General features: G+C 46.9%; 1 protein-coding gene across 9 annotated transcripts in view; it reads left to right on the top strand.

Annotated features, from left to right (window-relative positions):
- LOC149345578 (uncharacterized) overlaps positions 1 to 21,304 on the top strand; it is a 145,518-nt gene that overhangs the window by 42,816 nt on the left and 81,398 nt on the right. The window contains exon 3 of one of the 9 annotated variants that reach the window (XM_089586130.1): positions 16,476 to 19,407. The exons of the other annotated variants lie outside the window; for them this stretch is intronic. The gene's annotated coding sequence lies outside the window, so the exon portion shown is untranslated. Of the gene's footprint in view, positions 1 to 16,475; positions 19,408 to 21,304 lie in introns of those variants that run through there. 9 annotated transcript variants of the gene reach the window in all.

Below are 21,304 nucleotides of genomic sequence, written 5' to 3' on the forward strand. Positions count from 1 at the left end.
TGTGGATGAGCTTTTGTGCTGGCATCCGAGTGGGAGGCTTCTGGACGGCTGACCCAACCGCGGGTGCGCTCCCAGAGCGGCTCAGAGCCTCGACACTGTGCATGCTGGCCCGATTAGCACAAAAATCATACCCTTGTACGACCGTTTCCTTAGCACTGAAAACAGGCACTCGGGGGAAGAACGAACAGGCAGGAAACTGACAGCCAGACACAGCTCAGGCATGAAGCCTCACAAACACGGGTGATCGCAAACCGAAAAGTCGATGAGGTCCGGTAAAACATGAACTAAATTAAACCGACTTGCAAGAATGCATGCAGTATTGGGTGTTTAGTGTCACAAAAAACATGAAACCAGTAACTTTCCGCTGTACATATAGATGGACTATAAGGCCACCAGCGCTTACATGCCGGAAAATGTTATCACGCTTCGTAGGTTCGAAAGATGAATCCCGCAGAAAGTGGTGCGATTTCCGTCATCTCTGTCCTGTGGCACTCCCCACTCATTGTCACTTTCTACCTATCACAAATCCATGCTTCCACACTGATTGCAATGCACTTAATGCTCTCTGCAGGTTTTTTAGTTGCGTATCTGTGTGCGATGCCATTTCCAGGAATGATTTCAGGGAATGCACAGTAGTAGGGATATTGTTTTGTTGCCCTCTTGTAACCCTTGTTTGGATGAGTTCCTTGGCAGCCTTGCCTGAAGAGCAGTATTCATTAATGAATTATTTACAAGAGTGTCTGTGATGACGTTTTTCATACATTATTGCCTAAATGTGTAGGATGCATGGTCTATTTTTACCTGCTTTTGCTATAAGTGCCAGGCCAGTTTGTGTTTGTCTCTATTCCTTTAATAAATTATTTTTCATTTCACAGATAGGCTCTCGTGTAATTGTTGCATTCCAGAAATGCTGTCTTTTTTTCTTTAAACTGCACTGTGACACTTGTACGTAATGTCTTTGGCTGGTACAATATTCTTTGCTATTTGTCATGTGCAAATATTGGGAACTCTAATTAATGCAGACAACCAATTAATTGGACATTTATTTGAATACACTTGATTCTGAACTTTTTTTGCCACCCTCCAAAACAAGCACGAGGCCAGGCTGTCAGCATTGGCGGCCTGTACTGCAAGCAGCTCAGGTCCCGTCTTGGGACATGAATCGAAGCACTGGCAGTTTTTGTGGATGCATTCTCTTAGATTTTAAGCTGGTGCTTAAGAAGCATGTTGTGTTTAGGTGACACAGCAGTAGTTTAATTCACAATGGTTACAAGTGACCGGTGTCTGGCCGTACTGCATACACCATCATTCCGGGGGCGTCCTCTATCCACGAACACACACATGACAGTTCGCTCTAAGGCGGTGGCTCCACCTGTCGTACTGCACACAACATGCGCAGTACTTGCTGGGGCGTTGGCGCCATCTAGTGCAACGCACGCAAGCCATGTATACACAGCAAAGCAACTGTGCAGCCATTTCAGTTTGGAAGTGTTAAGCATTTTAATCTCCTTGCTTGCGGTGTGTATATACAAGGTTTTCTCTGGCACTAATAGGAAAAAAAAGATTAGTATTAAATAAGTACACTGGAGAGATCCGTCTGTTATGTGCAGAAGATGTTGAGAAGTCGGCTGGAGCTGGACCTGCTAATTCCTGTTAAGGGAGAGTAGCGCATTTTTGTGAGATGCTTTAAACTAATTCAAGCGTCTTACAATAGGGCGCCTTCATGCCTGGTTCCCACGAACAGAGTCCATTGGTTGTGGTTGTGGCATCTCCTGTTGCCTTTGGCGCTATGCCCCATTTGGAGTTGATGGCAAAGAATGAGGAAATGGGTCGTTGTACATGCCCGCCAGGTTGTGTAGAACTGAGGAAGCTGTGATAATAGTTGTGGAATTCTCGGGCAGATGCTGCAGGTGCATGTTCAGACATGGGAAATTCCTCTTCCACATGCTGAATGCACCTTCTACTTTGTTCCATGTCCTAATATCAGCTGCCTGATACCTGCGAGACAAACACAACCACTTTCAAGCATTATCACATCTCCTAAAAGCCCATTAATTTGACAATCGAGTCCAACATTCTTTCTGTGTGGGACATCTCGTGTTATTATTTCAATAACAACGCGTATGCACCTGGCCTCTGGGCTCCAAGGGGCTCCTGGGCTGGTTAGAAGTGTAATCAGGTAGGAGACACGTGTATAACCCGCGTCCCCAAGCAGTATGCCAGATAGCTGCCGGTGCTCGTAGAGGACCCCTAAACAAACGACTTTTAAAGATGCAGCTGTCATGTACGGATCCTGGCCAGCTTGCAGCCAGGTCATGAAACTGGAGTTTTCGCCCTGTCACTGCCTGCAAGGTATCAATAAGGTATCCACAGTAGGCATGCTGCCAAATGTCTTGCACACACTGTACGTTAGGTGTGAGTATAAATGGATATTACAGTGGGCAGCTGTGTTGGAATCTGCAGATTATATTAAATCTTTACGTTCAGTGAACTTTATGACTATGCAACAGGCTCCGTGCATTCTGCAGTCCAACAAAATAAAATGATTAAACAAAATAGTAACGTAACATTCAGGCTGATACAGTGCATGTTTAGCCAGGTCGTCACCTTTAGCATTTTAATGATGGGGAAAAATACATTACTGCATTTTAATATATCAAAATTTCATGCATAATCCCAGGTATCTGATTGGATTTTCCTATACTGCATATTTGTTACCTGCTCTGAAGTGCCATCGAATAACTAGAACATTTTCCAAACAATTTTTTTCTGCAGTGAGTGGAAAAGAGAATGCCTGAGAAAATGCTCATCATTTTACGTAATGAGGTTAAAGTGCTGCATGCATGTTTCTCATATCTTGCTGAAGAGCAGGATGCATGCCACACATACAGCCAAATAGGCACGATTTTTTTTTTTTTTAGGACGTGTTTTGAAGGAGGAATAGAAACAACTTGCCTTCACATTAATGAAGGAGTGCCCCTTGTGTGGTTCCTGTAGACTTCTCCATTTCGTCCACTCGGCCGTTTGATGCGGATGTGAGTAAAGTCAGTGCACCTTGTTACTCCAGGGAAGTTCGCGACTTCGTAAAATTCGTGCATGCTGCTGCTGAAGTCTTGCGCAAATTACCACCCGGGCGAAGAGCGCGCTTGTGACCAGTCGGGAATTGTGTTCTACGACTCGGCACACCGTTGGTTGGGAGATGTTCACGAGGTCCCCCGCAACCGTCTGAAATATGCCCGAGCCGTAGAAGCGAAGTGCAACCAAAAGCTGCAGCATTGGCGAAAGCGGCAAACCGCGATTTGTTGTGTTCTCTCGAAGCGGCAGGCTCTCCAATCTCAGCACGACAGACTGCTTCGTGAAGCGGTACCGGAATAAAGACTCGCGGTCCGTGAAGTGCTCGAGTGGGTTCAGCCGGTCTCGCAAACGCTGCCTTGGCACCACACCATCTTGCCTTCTCGTTGTGTCATGAAGAAGTTCATCAATCCTTAAAATAGATTCGATGAATTCGGCAAAGGACCGGTCGGCAGCCATGTTGGACGATTCGAGGAGCTCTCAGGTTGTGGGCAGCTGCTACCCTGACATTTTCGAGGGAAAACTCACTTCCGCTCCTCAACTCTAGAGCGCCTCAAGTCGAGGTTGGTTTATGAAATGCAAATCTGGCTTCGAGGAGCAGTCGGAGTGGAGTTTCTGAAGTCGGAGTGGAGCGTTTCTGAATTTGGCGTTAAGGGGGGACATTGGTCATCAAGCTATTTTCGTTGTTTTTTGACAAATTTTAATGAAAATGCATAGACAAATTTTTTATGCTGATTTCAAATATGCATTTCTTTTTTGTTTAGGCCAATTAGTTTTCAAGATTATTAACAATCAATGTCTATTGTTTGAGGCCCAAATGGCAAAATAATGGCTCCATCAAAAATTAATTGCAAGGCATGGTTGATAGCCAGGAGAGCGAATTATAAAATGTCGAGAGAAGTTTTTTGATATGTCAATTATTAATCTTTTGCACATTTTTGCTCTCGGCGCTGATCCTTCTCTGCCATCCTTTTGCGTTGGTATTCAGGCCTGGCTCCTTTAATATTGCTGCAGACGTTCTTTTGTTGCCTGCATTGAATGGGATCACTGCCTCTGCCACAGCAACTTCAACGGTAAACAATGATGCGTGGTGCTCCTTGGGTGCCAAGGCCCATATCAAAGAATGCACTCTCGTTACTGTTTTGGGTTTTACCCCTATGGCACCGCTCCAAGAGCCTCGTTTCCGACAACCGCTCATAAACAAGGAGCAGTGCTTTGGAAACATGAGGTGGAATATTGTACCGGTGCTTTGGAGCTGGTTCCCCTCGGGCTGCTGCCGCATTTTGCCAACACCAAGAGTCCAGTCACAATGGCTGCAGAGGGTCTGGTTTGGTACCTCATCAGTAGAGGTAATGTGATGGTAGGTGGCCGTCACAGCCTTCTGGGTTGCTTCTACATCTCCATTATGGGACTTCAAAGCCCAGGCATAATAGGAGCTTAGTTTTGTTATCAGGTTGCCTGTCAATTTCCCCTTGCCTCCAAGGTTCTCAGAACCTTTACGCTTAGACAACAAAGTCCGCAGGGCTGTTCCCATACGTCTCCCAGGCAGCGCCGAGGAGACGCTGCCAGCCAGCTCCATCAATCGAATGACGACCTGCTGTCACGTGTGCCGTGACAGCCAATAGGATTTGGAATGCCACCTTTTCTTTTTTGCGATTCTCTCGCCAGGTGGCAGTTAATGGTTGGTCACTCGGGAAGAGCAGTCTGGGCCATACAAGGCCTGCCACCTGGAGCACCTGCATCGCAGGGCAGTGGCACTTTGCTTAACAGCTGCCCCACTGCACCAGGAAGGGGTATGAGGACACCCAGGAGTCTATGAATGTGAAGGCGAGAACGATCGGCATATATGAGAAATAACTCATTACACGCTATCGCATCATAAGGGCGGAGCTGAAGTGTCCCCTCCAATTCTGCTTCTCTTATGTACAATAGTTAGAGCGTACTGTTGTATATTAAAAAAAAATACTCAAAAGTCTTGATGGCATTGCACCTTGTTGAGACGGCGTTGTCGGTGGACAAGCCGCTCCCGGTCGATGCATCAGACAGCGTAGCCAGGCCGGAGAATGACGCTTTATTCTCGGATCAAGGGATATTATATAGCCAGAGGGGCGAGGGAGAGAGAGAAACGAATGAAAGATCGGTGTCGGCACGGGTTCAGTTGGTGGCTTATCGCTTCTGCTATCAGCAGCATCAACGCACCCAACGCACCCACGTCAGCACCCGTTGACCCTGCACCCCAGGAGACGACGCTGCGCCGGTCAGCCCGGGTGAAGAAACCAGTGGATCGCTATGGCTATTAGGAGGAACGGATGCTGCTGATAGCAGAAGCGATAAGCCACCAACTGAACCCGTGCCGACACCGATCTTTCATTCGTTTCTCTCTCTCCCTCGCCCCTCTTTCCCTCGCCCCTCTGGCTATATAATATCCCTTGATCCGAGAATAAAGCGTCATTCTCCGGCCTGGCTACGCTGTCTGATGCATCGACCGGGAGCGGCTTGTCCACCGACAACGCCGTCTCAACACACCTAAAGGTTTCTTGCTTTCGGTTTCCAGATATATCTCGATGGTCACCGATATAAATGTAGCAATGAAACTTCTCGCAGCTATACTTGATTGTGAGGGCCTCTGGACAGTTGACCTATGAAGCAGTTAGTATGGCTGACGCATATGTGTGGTGTGGTGTACTTACACCTTCCAAGTCGGCCAGGTGAGGCCCGACATCCGAACACCGGACAGGGCCACTGTAGAACGCCACTCCAGAGTTCTGAGCTGGAAAAAGTCGGGCTCACACCCATTCCGCACAGTGTTATTGAGACAGCGAACAACAACCATTCACAAGGCTCCATGCCCACAGCATCATGGTTATTCGACCACGTTCCAGAGTTTGCCGTGGTGCAGTCAGGTCCTAAAAGGTCTTCTGAATTGATGTGTCGACGCTAGAAGGCGCCACACTACAATATGCAAGTGGCTTCTCGTTTAGCATGAGCAGTACTCTCATTGCTCTTGAATTTGCATCGACTGACAGTCATTTCTCCATATATGCCGTAGTACTTGAGCGTTGGTGCCTGTGGAGGTGGTCGGGTTGTCGCTCAGCATCCATTCATTATAGAGTTCACACATTCTGTCTTTAAACGACTTATTTAGCCTAACGTCTAGTGGCTGCAGCACAGATGTCAGTCCACCAGGGATGACCACAAGGTTCGTCTTGCCATCGCCTAGGGCCTGCTTTACGTTGGCTGTGAGGTGGCCTTTAACCCTTTCAAAGTCCATTATTTTTTCACAAAATAATATAAAAAACAGCTGTGGTATATATATAAAAACCACAAAGAAATAGTATAAAACAAATTCCATCAAAATCAAACTAGTATTAAAAAAAAAGTGGGACACATGTCCCACTGACCCATGAGTGACTTTTCAAAAGTGGGAAAACATTGTCCCACTGACTTTTGCAGGCGCCATCTTGGGATTACTTCTGCGTGTTTTTGGCATGAAATGGTCCAAAACATGTGGTGCAGAGAGGCACTTCACACAAATTGTGCAGGGGAACTTTGTGCGCACCTCATTGCCAGCAGTCGAACACCCCCTGCGCGCGCCTCTTGGGAACCGCCATAGTGTAGTGGTCTGTTCCCACAAACCTCACCTCATCGAATACACAAGCCATTTTTCGGTCATTTTTTTGTCCTTCTGCTGTCTATAAGGTCGAGTACTGCTGCTCTCCCTGAATATTTTCCCATTTATCAAGAGACGGTCGAGAACGGGGCGAAAATACATGTAGGAAATATCAGTGCTTGCTGTGAGCTGAATAAATGCATTTACGACTGCTGCATCAAAAAGAAAATAGAAAATTCTGTACCATGATTTCTTTGAGCGCCTGTCGGTGCTGTAGGAATTACACTTCTGGTCAAATTTGTCCACAGCATTCATCCAGCAGTTGTAATCGGCAGTTGCCTTTGGGCATGTGACACCAATGGATGATCCATTCGACAGTTTGTGTGATACCACCTCAGTGTCTTCCGGATCATGAAAATTTGACAGCACATGAACGTTCTTCGTATCACGCCACTGATAACCTGTAACTGGGCCTTTTGGCTTCCATATGTAGTCGCCCTTCTTCAGCTCATTGTCTTTTTTCATTTTCTCGGGGAGATCTTTCCTGTTGATCCGCATAATCCCCACTGCAAGGATGCTCTTGTTTGCAAGGCCCTCCATCAGTCTCGTAGAAGTGAAATAATTATCAACATAAAGTTGACTTCCAGGCTGTGCACTGTTGGAAAGCGAGAGGACTACGTGTTCGCCAAGACCCAGGTCCGATGGCTGATTTGCGTTCTTTCCTTCGTAGATTTGAAATTCTACCAGGTACTCGGTCTCAGAATCTGCCCTGCACCACACTCTGTAGCCTCTTTTTGTGGGCTTGAGAGGCAAGTATTGCTTCATGGTGGACCTTCCTTTGAAAGGAATCGTGCTCTCATCAATCGCTTGATGAGGTGAGGGGGTATATTCAGCTTGAAAAGATTTGTTGAGGGCATCGATGAGTGGACGTACCTTGACAAGCCTATCATAGCCCTCTTCCCCTCGTTTTTTTTCATTGTTCCTGTCATTCATGTGCAGGCTGTTCATGATTGTCTGAAATCACCTGAACGTCATCACTCGCGAAATTTCAGGGCTATGGAACAAGCCGTCACGGCTCCAGTAGAGGTGGTGCCTTGGAGACACACTCATCAGTAAAAGCATACCAAAGTATGCCTTTAGTTCTTCCTTGCTCAGAACTGACCACATCCATCTGCACTTTCGGGCACCCTCGAGATTTGTGGGCTCTAATATTTCTTTGAGGAGTTCGTCGGTGAAATAGGGAGCAAATGCTTCAGCTGTATTTGTCGGTGCTTTTGAAAAACGTTGGGGACCCCACAACTTGGGGCTTCTAACAATGTTGAAAGGTTCCAAAGTACTCCACACACTAGGCTCATCTTCCTCTTCTTTGGACTTGGACACCTTGGATCTTCATCCCTCAGATCCGAGGTGTCAGCTGGTCTCTTAGATCTTTTTTTTTGTCGGCAACTTTTTCCACTTGCTGGCTGGCTGTGAATCGATGTCGTCACTCTCTTGGCTGCTTTCCTCCGGTGCAATCTCAGGCACGAAGTCAGCCTCATTGCTTTCGGCCTCATCACCACTGGTCTCAAGGAAGGCTAAAGGATAATTCCAAGGCCTCTCGTGTGTAGGCTGGGCTCCTGCAATGTGCACGAAAAAAAAAATATTTCTATGCACCCTTCACCCCATATAGGCTTAGCAAAAAACATGGCAATTCCGCGTATGACCGTGCTTCGATATGTTTATCGCTCGAGTTACTGCACAAATGTATAAAAAAACATATTGACTGCGAGCTAGAATGATGTCTCTATAAAACAACACAAATAGGAACTTACAAGCATTCTGAACGGCAGCTTTTTCGAAATGAACAAGAGCAAAATTCAGAGGCCTGCATAAACAACAGAACAAATTTCAACTGAACTGTGGCACTACTGCCACCTATCAAAAGCGCAGTAAAACAATTTTTCTCGAGCTTACAAAGACTTCGGAGATGGGAGCACTTGGCCATTGAGCTTATTGTGACGGGTTTTTGCGAAGAAATGTTTTCCTGCAGAAGGAAAAGTGGGAAGTATGTGTCCCGCTGACAAACAAAGGGTTAAACAAGTCCAGAATGAACATGTTCGCTCGCTCAAAGAGAGCACTAGGTCGTTGCTTCCAGACGAGCCGAATCTACTCCAGCATTGTTGATTTGTTCATAACACCCTTTTCATTAACCTGGACAATGACGTTGCTTGGGGACTCCTCTTTCGTCAATTTTTTTTTAAAGTGATGAAAGGTGGCAGCTTGTTCCCATCGGCTGTGCACGCGACCATCACAGTGAATCAAGAGTGCTCGTTGCTTGTTGTTAGAAGCTTGATTTGCTTAGCTCCTTTCTCAGAAACAGTCTGGCTTGAGGGCAAATCGAACCACATTGGTGTTTCGTTGGCGTTTCCGATCTGTTCCATCATGTAGTCACGTTGGTGCGTAATAACATATATCGCTGAAACTTGACAAGCTTGTCTTCAAATTGGTCAGGCAGTTTCTGGCACACAGAAGTTTGGCGTCATAGTGCAAAGCCCTTCCTCTTCCTGAATCGCCGCGCCCAGGATGGCAAGCCCTTGAATTGCACCCTTTTGAGTCCAGAGGCACGCGCGATCTCTACCGCTTTCACATGGATGCATGTGGCCGTCACAGGCAGTGATCTCGCTCGCAGCTCTCGGAAGAACTCCACAACCTTGTCTTCCAGTTCTGGATTTGTTGCGGTCTGTCCACGAAATGACGTTTTCTTCTGGTTGCTGCAAGTTGTAATGCGGATCTTCTGCCTCCGTTACCACCGAATGCTCTTTTCGGATACTCCATATTTGTTTGGTGCCGCCAGGTTGCCGTGAGCTTCTGTGTACTCAGTCGCCTTTTTCTTGAAGGCAACAGTGAATTGCTGTCAGCTTCCAACAAAACAAAAGCTGAAAAAGCAGCTTTTAAGCAAAGTAACTTTGTGACAACGGAAACACAAAATGGCAGTGATGGTGATGGAGGCTGTTGATTTCAGCCGCCCATTGCTTCAAGACTTCCGTAGTTTTTCTGCCAATGACCGGTACATAATACGGGAGTAGACTTTTCACCATGAATTTTTTTAAAAGAGTTCGACCTATATTCTGGTTTTGACGGCATGCATATTGGCAGGGTTGGTCACGTCGTTTGCTTCACAAAGAAACTTGAGACGGCCGTACATTGACATCCAGGAAGTACTAGAGGAGCATCTGAACTCATCCATCTGTCCGGAGCAGTCGGTCAGTCACGCTCACATTCGTTGCGCTGCTGCATAGCTTGTCCACAGTGTCTAACTGTCCTCGTTGCCAAAACGTTAACCCAGAGTTGTGGGTTGATATCTGTGAGACGTGCACCAGATCTAACCTGGCTTGTATCGTTCCATTCAAACAGTACAGATCCTTGCATGCGCCTCCTTCAAGGGCGCATGCAAGATCCACATGAATTGTAGGGAAATCTGTAGAAGGCTCTGCAGAGAAAATCAAAACAAGTGGTCATGATGGTGGGATGGTTAGGTGGGCGGATGAGAGGAAGTTTGTGGAAATAAGGTAGCCTAAGCCGGCACAGAACAGAGTTCATTGGGGAGATATGGGACAGGGCTTTGTCCCGCATTGGGTACAGTCAGCTTGATGATGATGGTGATAGCAGTTTGCCTTCAACAGGCCTCTTGCAACAGAGGGCCAGTTCAGTGTCACTAGCAGGGCTGGGCAAGATATTTCAAAATAGTATCTTCGAAACGATACTCGATACCTTCGAAAATTGTATCTCCGATACCGATACAAGATACCGAACCGAAATCGATTTTTGATACAAATACTCAATACTGTATCGTCGATACTTCGATACATCACTAAAATATCAAATATAATACAGGTTATGTTACGACTAACGAATTTTACATAACAGAAATCACTGTCTAATAATGCCGGTAATATAAATGGCGAACTTAGAAAATGTGCACGTGGTTTCAGTAACCTTTAGTGTATTTCTATAGAGCACTTTTCCTGAAAGGACTTATAAACGAATCCGACTGCATAGATCTGTTGAAGCTCCGCTGTCTGCGCAGTTGGCCTTGTTAGATCTTTAATTTGAACTAAAGCCATATATATGTTGAAGCGATTGCTTCCATAAGCAGCCTAGCAAAAAATCATTGAACACAAACTTCCTCATACGAACCAATCTGTGAGCACTTGGTTATATGAATAAACCTGAAACGTTTTCTGTTTTTGGTTCAATACTATAGAGTACTTACCCGATGGCCTGTGCCATTGATCAAACTAAATGATGCAAGCTCCGTTCGTTTGGGAACCGAACAGTTAGTTTGCCAGTACTGCGATAACAAACTTCTGAAGCTGAAAACTATTTTTGAAGAGCTAGAATGAAAACAACAGGTAAAATGGCTGAACGTTTTTATTAGGCAAAAAGTATTCGTTACGTTTACTTGAAGGTCTGAAGTAACAACATTTGTTCGAACCGCCTGTCCGAAAGAGCTCCGCGATGTGGGCGCGCTATCATGGTGGGCGCGCGTAACGCGGCGAAGGCTACTCGCGTGTACCGCAAACTAGGAACACGTGTGAGTGAGCAGTCGCACTGAAATAGGACGTCGAACAGTCGGACGGCGCAGAAACGCCGATCCAGAAGTGGTAGCTTGGGAGTTGGCTGAAAAGCAGTGAACGTGCTGCTGCCCGTCTTCTACTACCGCCTGAGCGAGGGCTTTTACAGCTTTTTTTTTTGTATCGAGTATCGTAAAATACACGATACACTAAAAATGTATTTTCAATACCGATACTCCGATACTCTAGTTTTCAGCACGCAATACCTAATACCGATACACAAAATGTATCGAAAGATAGTATCGAAGATACATGTATCTTCGATACTGCCCATGACTGGTCACTGGGGTTTTAATGTGGATGTTGATATGGCAGGCCAGGAGTGGTGGCTGAGTAGATATGGCATTGAACCACTTGTAAGTCCTTTGATGTTACTGCAAATGTATTAGCCCATATTGTAAGGGTATAATTTCGATAAACTTTTGCAACTGTTACTCATGCTTGGTGAGTTGTGCATTGTTTGCTTACTGTATGTTGGCTCCTCTTTTAGCGGAGAGACACTGAAAGCACCCTGTTCTTATTTAGTTGCGGGGGTTCGTACCGGGCCGTTGAGCCTCCTTTGAGGTCTAGGCCACGAACTCCGAGATTTCGATACCGTTCTAACGGGGGCACAGCGCAAGTGTGAATAAGAACACAAAACAGAACAGGACAATTTGCCCGGAGCCAAAGATTTACAGGGTTCTCCGAAAATCGCTTGCTACTGGATGCTCGATCTGCGACCCTTGCCATCTGGCTTGGTCGTGCAGCTGATGGGGCAAGATGACAGCAACAAAGAGGGAAGATAGGAGGTATTTACCTGATGTCCTTTTGCTGTCGCGGCTCGCTGTTGTCTCTCTCCGGCCACTGCTGGTCCCCGCCGATCTCAGCGCACTTGCCCATTGTAACTTTCGGCAATCAGCGACCACTTCGGTGGCGCCTGGTGGTGTGTGCTTGAAACAGGTTTGGGGAAGAGGGGAGCAGAGCGGTCTTGAGCAGACCTTCTGGTTGCTCGCCGGTCTCCACGACTCGCCTCGCCGGCCTGGGAAGGATACAGCATTCCGAAATTACCACACTCCTCCCTAAAGTTTGGTTTATTGGTTACCTCCCTAAAGGCCGAATGTTCCCTGAGTTCAGCAGATGGTAATCTGCAGTGATCTCATTAAAGTCTTTACCTTTTATTTTCCACTCAAAGATCTCCCAGGAGGTCTAGGGTGATGATGACCGTGGCTCCTAGGTCATTGTCCTCTAGGGGTGCTGCTTCTGGGGAGGGTAGCGCGGCTGGAGGCTCGTTGCCCGGCACCAGCTGTGCAGCCAAGTCTTGGTGCTCCGGGGTAGATGGCCAAGGCTTCTTAGGGCATCGACACTGGGCTTAGCCCAGCATCCCCTGAATGAAAGCGTCGCCGTCGAGACTATTACAGGTCGTTCCGAGATTTGTGTGTGGAGGTTGTTGCCCAAGTATTTGGCTCACTTCGCTCGATGAGCATCCTCAAGGGACACGTCCAGTCCAGCCACTTGGACGTCTATGATGACCAACTGGCCCTCCCTTGTGAGGACCAGGTCCGGCATCTGACACCCTTTACCGGTGGTGAAGACGGGTTCTACTCAAACATTCCAGTCCTTCTCTCTCAATTTCTTTGCCATATACTTCAAGATGACATTATGGCGACGTTTTCTGACGTGGTCCGCACTCACACAGTTCTGTAGGACATGATTGAGGTTGTTGATGGCATTGCAGCCAGCGCGGCAGGTTTTCTCGACATCTCTTCCCCGCTTCGTTCTGCTGAGGTAGGGGAGGGCATCGAAGCATAGCTTGATGAGGTTAATGAATTCCTTTCCTGTCAACAGGGATGTGCCCTCATTTGTCCACTTCAATGCTGCCGGTAGATTCTTCGTTGGTTGCAAGGCTCAGCCGTCAATGCTGGTGTGCAGTCGTTTTGCCCATAAGCGCCTGGCCCTCTTTGCTGAACCAATGTCCTTGCCTTCAAATCTTATCACATTTCCTGCCTTACGCAGCCGGCCTGCCACCAGCTCCATTCACACGGCGATCTTACAGGCTGGGAGGGAGAACTCAGCCATCTTCTCAAGATTAACACTCAACATTAACAACTATATACAATACAAATCGGGCCACCCATCAGGCTTGTGCATTTACTCTCTTCTGGCTTGCTGTTATTCTCCGTGGACGGCTCAGTCTCGCTCTCCATGTGCGTACCCCTCATATGTTTACCTTCCAAAGGTGTATCGATGAAGTGCTCATCAAAAGTGTAGCACGCACGGCAGTTTCCTCATGCTGCTGTTCCGCTCGTCTCGCTGTCAAGAAAGCATCTTAGCCTTGCTAGCAACTCCGAATTCGAGTCAGGACTGACGCTTTTAATGTCCGCCCGTGCATTCCACGAACTGAACTGAGTATTGTCCTTGTCCCAAGAGCTTGGCCCGCATTGGGCGCCAGTTGTTGGGGTTCTTACCAGGCCATTGAGCATCCTTCGAGGTTTAGGCCGTGAACTCCGAGCTCCCGGTATCGCACACCACGCACAGCCATTCGCACGGCAGCACAGCGGAAATGTAAATAAGAACAGAGCACAGAACAGAACGATTTTCCCGGAGCCAAACGTTTATTGGGTTCTCACAATCGCTGGCTGCTGGATCTTTGACCCTTTGCCGTCTGGCTTGGTCGTGCGGTTGACGGGGCAAGATGACGACGACTAAGAAAGAAGATGGGAGGTATTTACCGGATGTCCTCTTGCTGTTGCGGCTTGTTGTTTTCTCTCTCCGGCCACAGCCGGTTCCCTGCCGATCTCGGCAGAGTCTAACGCCAAGGGTAATGGCCACCCGTACCGTCCATGCTGGTATTCGGATTTGAACTCGTCTATGTTGCACCTGCCTGTTGTCACTTTCGGCCAATCAGCGACCACATCAGCAGTGCCTGGTGGTGTGCTGATCTCGGCGGAGTCTAACACCAAGGGTAATGGCCACCCGCACCGTCCATGCTGGTATTCGTTGAACTCGTCTTTGTCGCACCTGCCTGTTGTCACTTTGGGCCAATCAGCGACCACTCCAGCGGTGCCTGGTGGTGTGCGCTTGTGACTGGTCTCTGCACTAGTTAATTTAGCTGTGGTACATTAGAATGCAGCTGCAAACAAACAAAAAAAATTTTAGGGGACATTTAAGCCCTGCGGCTTACAGTTTTCTTGCAGTTGCTTCCAGCGGCGGGACTTAAGTGATCTGGTTGCTCTTCCCAGCCACCTCTGGCAACCAATCATTAATTTAACTGCCACAGTGTACAGTTCGCTCACAATCCGGCGGGCAGGCTGTGATGATCTGCTTATCTGCGATCAGAATTCCTCATTTGCTTCCCTACTGTGAACAATAAACCTTTCAGGCATTATTTTCTGTTAGAAACACTTAAATACTTAATTTCGTGGCTGAAGGTGGAAGCACAATATCAGTCACACAGAACGTGTAACATCAACAGCAATCAGTTTTTGCGGACACAGAGTGCATTGAGTGAAAACTTTAGTCTGCTTACTAATAAATTTGTGAGTTAAACTGCAGTTAAATCACAGAACAGAGAACAAGATGACCGCACTCACCTTTCAGTGCATCAACTTTGTGGGGGGGTGAGGGGCTGTTGAGGCCGCTTCTCTCCGCCTTGGGCAACGAAACGGTTCGACAATGTGCCCGTCACGCTTCGCTTGGCGAGCACTTCCGTCGACCAGATGGCAGTGGTGGCTCGCTTCACGAAGTGGGAGTCGTTCGGAACTGCCAGCAACTGGTCGTAGACCCCTTAGGCCAAAGAGACACCATTGGCAAGGTGAACTACTTTCAACACCACTCCGTAATGTGAAAATAACTGCACGCAACTCTTCTAATAAAAAGTGCCATGAGCCACTCAGTGAACACACCAAGCCATGTAGTCCATACAAACAGCTGCTGCAAGGCAATATGTGTTCAGTGCAGGTTGGAATATAGCAGTCAATGCAGCGCGAAAAAAAAAAAAAATAGTTACGTCACTTTCGTATCTGCCCGCAGCTCGTGACAATATTGCTGCCCCTGGCCGAATAATAAAATAACAAAACAAGAAAAAGGTAGACACTACCAAGCAATCACAGTTATCAAAATTGGCCATGTTACGTCCACTGCAACACAAATGCCTCTCACACTTATTTCCAATAACAAACCTGAGGTATACACAGCCCCAAGTATTTTCAGAATGTGTCCTCTCAGTAGCGCACAGACAACCAGCTAAACATCACACATCTTGCCTAAATCAATACCCAGGTCCCGTGCAAGTCTATTGTTAAGCTCGAATATTCCGATCACACTGCTCTCGTTGCACCCGAGTGCCCTGACCACACTCTGGTTGAATTTTTCTTTGACTTCAGTGGTTTCCGGCCTCTTTCAAAGAATGCTCTCCCACAAAAATTTTCTATATTGACCATTTAATACTGGAGATATGACTATCACAGTCAAGAAATTTCGTTGCCTTCTCTCTTGGTTCCGGCAACTGAACAGTGCAGTATTATCAGAGCACGCACATTCACTGCAGTGCATGAGAAGATGAGAGCACAGGTGGTGTTTTCATTGCATTCCTACACTATCATTTAGAGGAACACACAATATAAATTTGAGTTGGCATGCATCACGTTATATTCTCAGAGACCACTCTCATTCAAAATGTGAGCTTTTATCAGCTAGAAAACACCAAAATACGATGTACAGGTGTTGCCACTAGCGGCCCAATTTATCCAGAGTACTTGTTTGTTTGTAATCTCTGAACATGGTCAGGGGACCTTTAATGTTATGGCTGTCACTGAAGGAATGAAGCTGCCTGAATAGTAATTGCCCGGCAAATTTGTTGCTTGTGAATGTACTCTGCTTCTGCCACCTGGCCAGTGCCTGTGGCACAAGACAGAAGAGTTTCATTGTCTCGCCTTCGCTATTATGTGAAACAACTAAGTAGTAACATTACTACTAATATTAAATATTATTAAGCTGTATCTTTAAACATACCCTCCCGTCCTCTGCTACTGTGCACACTTGTGTGCCTTCCCTGGTGGGGCCTTCCTCCTGGCTACCCAAGCCCTCTGTGAAGTCCACACGAGCCAGGGCTCCAGGAATGGGGCTCAGTGGAGGCTCAGAGGTGGCTGCAGGCGGAGAGGAGGGAGCTGAGAACACTTCAGCCAAAGGGGCATCTATTGCAGGCGCCCAGGTAGCAGCTGCCGATGTAACAGCCATCAGTGAAGAAGCTGCTGATGCCGCAGGTTCCGGTGCCGCAGGTGCCAATGCCGCAGGTGCCAATGCAGATGCCGCAGGTGCAGCTGTAGCAGAGTCAAAAGCAGCACGGGCAGGTGCAGCCGCCACGGCCGCGGAAGATGTAGACGCAGCAGGCAGTGCTGCAAAGGGTGGCACAGATGTAGGCCAATGAAAAAAACTACACCAACGATCATGGTTGCAACGATCATGGTAATGCAAAGTTTGAGGGTAGCTTACAATACTTAAGCTACCCTCAAGAGTACAATGTGAAGCACTCCTGCTTTATCCAGTGCAAGGCCTCGAAACCACTACACTGAAAGAATACTCCTAAGCGGTGCAGAGTGGAGCAGTACAACCCTTGCCTGGCTGCAGCGTCCTCTCCTGTGTTTACTGCTCTTTGCAAGAATGCATTGCAAGTTGGTCGCCTCAATGCTTCAAAGAGAAATGTTGAAGCCACAGAAGACGAGTCTTGAGTCTTTGTTAGGAGCGGGCCGCGACGCACATGTCCCGTATATTCATAATATTGTGTGCCTGTTTCCATGGTAAACGCCTCGCACTCCACAAACAGCCCTCATACATGCTCATGCATGTGCTGGTTGACAGTTCGACTGCCCGACTCAAGTAGAGACGCAGTTTTGTGGTAGATGTTACCCTGATTCCAGCCTAATCAGCCATGCACCTGTGCGAAAAGTGCCTCCAAAATAAGCTCCACTGCAAACTTATCCCCCATTATTCCTTCCCATAGCTGGGGACTTTTTCCAGCATGGCTCACTGCTGTGCCAAAAAATCTATCAGTTCGTGTCCCACAAGAAACTGCATGTTTAGATATGGCTTTGTCAGGTATTTGTTATTTTTTTTCTAACACCTGAACTAATGAATTTTAAGATCTGACATTAATGGAAAGCTTGGTCTTATTGAACAAGCCCACATGACTGAGTGAACTACTAGCGTGTTGACTGACTTTGTGAACAAATAAAAAATTGTGATTTATGGCTTAGCCACAATTTACAATTAATCCATGTCCCGAAGCGACACACAGGCTATGAGGGACACCGCAGTGGAGGGCTTCGGAATAACTTTGACCACATGGTGTTTTTAATACGCAGACGTTGCACACTACACGGACCCTTTTTGTGTTCTGCCTCCTTCAAAACGCCGCCACCATGGCCAGGATTGAGCATAGGTGTTCTGGCTAAGCAGCCAAGTGCCCTGACCACTCAGCCAACCGAAGCAGGTACAACAATTATTGGTATGGTGTTTTAAAGCAAGGGAAGAGAGTAAAAGAGTAACACAAAAAGATTAGTCTGCAGTCATGGTTAGGTTAAATCCTTCAAAGTGAGAGCAAGTTGCTCTTCAGTCCACAGATTCCAATATGCACCGTAAGCTATTCCCCCCCTCCCATCCCAACACACACACACACTTCCTCCTTAAACCACCCAAAAATTTTTCCCAGGTTATGTGACCTGAAAACATTTAATCAATAAGCTTGACCAGCAGGAAATACAGGAAAAAAATCTCATTATAAGGAGTGTACCATCAGCTGAGAGTAAGCGCAAGAGCTGGTGCTGCAGCTTGATGTTGTGAGCACGGATGCATTTATTCTACCGTTGAACAACAGTTACAACAAAGGGGCTTGAAATACAGACGGCGGCGTCTCCGCTCGCGGCTGAAGGCTCTCTCCCCGCCTCGGCACTCCGAGAGGGAACGCGCGGAGCCAGTCAGGGTTGCCAGGCCACTTATGAATTTGGCTGTTCCGGGTGGCGAGTGGCTTGCATCTCACAATGTTCAGCTGGCGCAGCTCCTTGTTTTCTTTCCTCAGCTTCTGCACCTCTTTCTCTCCTGTGCTGTCTCCGTGCCACTGGCCACAAGGTCCTCCGTTGCGGCCTGTCGTGCGAGCATCCGCAACTTTTTGATGTTAACACAGTAGTTACCTGCAGTAGTTAACACAGTGTCAAATCACACATATTCACCCATGTTGTCTTTGACATTATAAAAAAAATTAAATTTCTTTGGATGCAAACTGCAGAAATGCTTGCATGTGACACAACGTTACTGAAAACCTATTAAACATCACATTTCATTACAAGGTTCGGATTTCAATTGCACATACATACTTTGTCCCGTGCCAGCTCTGTTGGGCGTTTTGCGGGGCGCGCGACAGCTCCACGATGTCTTTGACCAGAAATATGTTGATCCATTTCTTCTTTGGATTCTGGGAAGAAAAGAAATCTCTTTTAGGAGTGTGTTCGCACAATTTTCCATACATTGATTGTAATGATAAAATGCAAGATAATGTTTCCTGCACCAAGCCTTTTGCAGCAGCTTCTATTCTAAATGATTGAATTGACAGTGCCTATCTGGCCATCAGCCAGAATTCCCTCAACACTCATCAGAGACTGGCTGCTCAATTGAGCAATCTGTCCTCTTTTTTTCTTTTTTTTAGAATGAATCATTTTCGCCACTGTTCAGCAGCAGTAACAAACATTGCTATATGAAAGTGCAGTCCCAGGTTTTTGGTTTATGGAGGTTCAACATCCTAAAGAGACTCAGGCTATGAGGGATACCGCAGTGAACGGCTTCAGAAATTTCGACCTCCTGGGGTTCTTTAATGTGCAGTGACCGCACAGTACACGGGGCCCCTAGAATTTCACATTCATGTCAAGTTTTCAAGAAACAATGCAGAATCGACACTTCCTACCTAGTGTGGCGTGAGAACCTCTGTCACATTTGGCAGCTTTCTCTTCTACAGAGGCCTTCACAGTTTAATATTCAATACACGTAACTAGGACGTGGTCATCAACTGAGCTGTAACCGAGAGCAGTGAAGTATATACTATTTATTTTATGCTTCCGAACTAGTCCCAAGTTATATGCACAACAACCCCCCCCCCCCCCAAAAGCAACGGGTTCACCCTGGGAAGACCAGCCACTCGTCACTTGTACATAAGACAGTTCATTACTACAACTGAAGTGTGCCTAGAGGGGCGCCAGTGAAAAAAAAAAAAAAGTATTCACGAGGCTTAGTTGATGGAGGTGCCGGGGGAATTTCAGCCGGGCGACTCTACCATCTACCAGACACTGCCAGATTAATTTCGTTACATCCATCAACATGCAACATGGTGCAAACAGGACGGAATTCACAAACCTGCAAGTTGAACTTGAGAACTGCACAACAGTGGTGCGCGTTACAAAAGGCTGAAAAGCTCAAAAACACATTCCTATAGCCCTGACAAGCAAATTCGAGTGCTGTACCGCCGTCAGCACGCTTAACAGGAACGCTCGATTGCGCGTCCTGCACTGATATTACAGCCTCTGAGTGCTGGGCGCAGAGTCCAAGACCATGCTGCTCGGTATGTTTGCGGACGTTGGAGACAGCTCGTGCCCTGCTTCCACCTTAATTTTGTCTCAGAAGCAGCGGCCGACGCCCAGCGGCACTAACGTCAGTGAAAGATAATCGCTCGAGCGTTCTTGTCAAGCGTGCTCACGGCGGTACGTACATAGAGGCCGAATGAAGTTTCAATATCAATCAACGCCCTACGTGTACATTAAAGGCACTGGAAATACACAGGTAGCTACAGCTGCCGCGTAGTAGAAATTACAAAAGTACTCAGACAGTAATAAAGGTGTTCTTACCTGACATCTGAAGGATTTCTGCGTCGTAGTACCCGCCCTTTGTTTTTTCATCCCCTTCCCAATACACCTGATAGATATTTCCCGCCGCAAAATCATTCGTGCTCTCTGGGTGAAAACCTTTTACGAGAACAGACGAAGTCACTTTTTTTCCGTTGTCCAGCAGAAACTTAACGTATACGTAAAAAAACATTGCACTGCTGATGCACACTCGTGAGCAAGGCAAGCGTCACCAACGTCGCGCAGTAAGAACAAACCAAGGAGGTTGGAACAAACTCTCTACATGAAAACCTTTTACGAGAACAGACGAAGCCACTTTTTTTCCGTTGTCCAGCAGAAACTTAACGTATACGTAAAAAACCATTGCACTGCTGATGCACACTCGTGAGCAAGGCAAGCGTCACCAACGTCGCGCAGTAAGAACAAACCAAGGAGGTTGGAACAAACTCTCTACATGAAAACCTTTTACGAGAACAGACGAAGCCACTTTTTTTCCGTTGTCCAGCAGAAACTTAACGTATACGTAAAAAACCATTGCACTGCTGATGCACACTCGTGAGCAAGGCAAGCGTCACCAACGTCGCGCAGTAAGAACAAACCAAGGAGGTTGGAACAAACTCTCTACATGAAAACCTTTTACGAGAACAGACGAAGTCACTTTTTTTCCGTTGTCCAGCAGAAACTTAACGTATACGTAAAAAACCATTGCACTGCTGATGCACACTCGTGAGCAAGGCAAGCGTCACCAACGTCGCGCAGTAAGAACAAACCAAGGAGGTTGGAACAAACTCTCTACATGAAAACCTTTTACGAGAACAGACGAAGCCACTTTTTTTCCGTTGTCCAGCAGAAACTTAACGTATACGTAAAAAACCATTGCACTGCTGATGCACACTCGTGAGCAAGGCAAGCGTCACCAGCGTCGTGCAGTAAGAACAAACCAAGGAGGTTGGAACAAACTCTCTACATGATCTTTTGACAACGTAATGGTGTGTGTGGCGCTGCAGTCTTGTCAAACAAAAACTTGCATGCTGATGAGACTGCACACAGCTTTAGCACGTTGCTCTGAAACAGATTGAGTTATTATCTGTATTATATGTTGCAAATGTAGTAGTTAACTTTGTAAGCGCCACTTTCTTTTTGGCTAG

This window comes from Amblyomma mixtum, chromosome 4 (assembly GCF_055824585.1).
Source record: "Amblyomma mixtum isolate Tamu chromosome 4, ASM5582458v1, whole genome shotgun sequence".
Lineage (NCBI taxonomy): Eukaryota > Metazoa > Arthropoda > Arachnida > Ixodida > Ixodidae > Amblyomma > Amblyomma mixtum.